This window comes from Aplysia californica, unplaced genomic scaffold (assembly GCF_000002075.1).
Source record: "Aplysia californica isolate F4 #8 unplaced genomic scaffold, AplCal3.0 scaffold00189, whole genome shotgun sequence".
In the NCBI taxonomy this organism is placed as follows: domain Eukaryota; kingdom Metazoa; phylum Mollusca; class Gastropoda; order Aplysiida; family Aplysiidae; genus Aplysia; species Aplysia californica.
This window is the reverse complement of record NW_004797459.1, coordinates 645,576-648,390: the sequence shown is the minus strand read 5'-3', so window position 1 is coordinate 648,390 and position 2,815 is coordinate 645,576.

Below are 2,815 nucleotides of genomic sequence, written 5' to 3'. Positions count from 1 at the left end.
CGCGCACACACATACACCCTTTCTTCTCCCTCTCCCTCTCTCTGCTCCCCCACCCCCCCCAAAAAAAAACTCCGCAAATAAAATAATATGACTTTTAGTTTACAAACCGCCCCGCCCCTCCAACAGTAGTCTCACGCTTCCCAGCTCAGCAGACTTTATTTTTCCTTTCTATTTTTCCTCGGCAAGCCCCCAGTCTCCCTTTCCCCACGCGACCTTTCCCACAGCTGGCGTCGTGTGGAGGGATAGAGTGCCTACCCCATGGTGTGGGAGTCCGGGGAAAACATCCAGCGCCGCGCGCCTCCGAGGCAGGGGTCACAAACAAGGCCAACGCAGTGACGTCATCGCATGGGGTGACGAGTGCAAAGACGTGCACTAGGCCTACCTGTTGTTGTTCTGTTCTTCTGTTTGTTTTTGTTGTTTGTTTGAGGGTTTTTGGGGGGAGCGGAGTGCTTTTGTGTTTTCATTTAGTTTAGTTTTTTCCCTCTCTATAATATCCCAGCATCTCAGTATTGGACTCATGCGTTGGTCCAACGAGTCTGTGTTGCAACTCTCAGTACAACAGTTGTCTTTAAATGAAAGGGGGGGGAGGGTTACGCCCCAATCGACACAATTTAGATCATTCAGGAGGCAGGCTTCGAACCTGTCAGCCAAAGCCAGCCCGGCTGAGAGGGATACCGGTACAATATTGTCCCATCAGAAAGACCGGAATACTCAATAAAAATTATCCCCATTTGCATAATCGAACTCGGGTCTTGTTCGTTCGACGACCAAGCGTCTTACCCCTACACCGCCAGCAGTCCATTATACAGCCGTCTATTACAGGTGCTGCTCTCTCATACCTTATTGTAAATGTGTTCCGCCCTAGCCGACAAAACACACAGACAAAGATATAGGATTTATTTAAAAAATACCCACGAAGGAATCGAAATCACGCTTTCTGTGTGTAACGGGCTAATGGCAAAGAGTCATTACACTTACACCCATGGCGAGTAATTAACCTCGCTATGACTGCCCCACTGACGCCGATCTGTTGCATGTATTTGGTGCACACGACCAAAAACTGCTCGAGAAGATGAGTCACTCTTCGTATTTGAAAAACGGATTAAGAAAACGCTAGTGGTGACATTGTATTTTTATTTTTATCTTTAAAAAACAATTTCTCTTTTTTTCTTTTTTTTTGGGGGGGGATTGGTGTGTTTGTTGGATGTATTTGTGGTTACTGGCAGCATGAAATTACTTTGGGGGACTGGCGTATCTGCAGAATACGAAAGCAGAAGCGGCGATTGTTCAACAGGGGTGGTTCATTCGGAAAGAACAGACCCTTGAAGGGTTGTTTGTTGTTGCGGGACTTTTCAACAAGCCAAACTGACAGACCAACACGGTGGCTAGGGGGAAGGGGTGATAGAGATAGATAAAGAGATAAAGAGATAGGAAAACAGCCGACTATCGAAGAAGGAATTTAGACTGTCCGGACATGTATTCCGGTCACGTTTCTTTCTTGTAAAAGTTCAGTGTTCACTGAGGAAAAGAAGACAGATTTAGAATAGGCGGCTTGGGTGTGTATGTGGCGGGGGGGGGGGGGGGGGGGGGGGGGTCCAACAAGACTGGCATGTCACTGTCGGTGACATAAATAGAATATAATTATTTGAGTAAAAGGAGAAACATACTGGTACAACATAGCCCTTTAGGGTTTGGTGGGGCGGAGAGAGGGGGGGGGAGAAAGAGAGAAGGGGAGAGAGAGTGAGGGAGAGAGAGAGAGGGGGGGGGGAGATGAAAACGAAGGCACAGAATAGAAGTACATTTACATGCATAAGCTACCAGCAAGGCCCTCTGTATACATTGTAAGTTCTATTGCTAGTGCCGTACGCCTCCATCGACAAAACATAAATCAGTAAGAAAGCAGGGTGTTTTCACCTTGCCTGTCAGGACCAACCCGGTCTGAGTCGAAACACTGTGGCATCTGTGGTGTAGCGAGCAGTTTAGTGCTCCGCAGTCGCACGCAGGAGACCCGAGTTGATTTTTTTTTTTAGATGAGTGTCTCGATCTTTTAGCTGAAATGTTTTGTCCCTCTCAATCTATGTTGGTTCTGACAGACGGAATCGAAGCCCGAATCCACAATGATATAAATTGTGTCCATGGGGACGTTAAAAAAAACCTGCTAGATCTACAGGTACCTACTCGATAATCGAACTAAAACCATTATCCATCTTCTGTGCGCAGCGTTTTAGAACCTAACTGCTAAACCACAGACGCCCGTCAAACAACCTTTAACCACTCATTCTCTGATAAAGAGTTTATGGGGGCTCTCGTGGCCTAGATGATAAGGTGTTCGCCTCTCATTCAAAGGTCCCGGGTTCGAATCCTGGTAGCGACTGAAAAATTTGCTTCTCTTTAGTTGTCTCCTTTCACTTTCTTTCCTGCTCTATAACAATGTTCTGTCGTCTGCTTTCGTCTACACTTTCTGGCTTCTGGCCCTACCCCCTCACCTCCTTTATCCCCTCCTCTGGGCTCCTGACTCTTTCTGCAGCCTTTCTACTGCTACTCCTTGGCTCCTTCTTACTCTTACTGCTGTCTTTCAGTCACACACCTGACTGTCTGGTAGGAAAGATCTACACCTAGCCTTCTCGGACAAGGGCGAAAAATCTCGAAGGTCCCGTGTGCAAGTTGCACACGTTAAAGATCCCTTGGTGGTCTAAAATCGATAAGAGTAAGCTTCGGCCGCCACCCGGGAAAAATTCAAAATTTCTTACCAACTAAAAAATGTTTCCCGCACGCTGATATGACATAATGCAGTTGCGAGCGCCGTAAAACACTT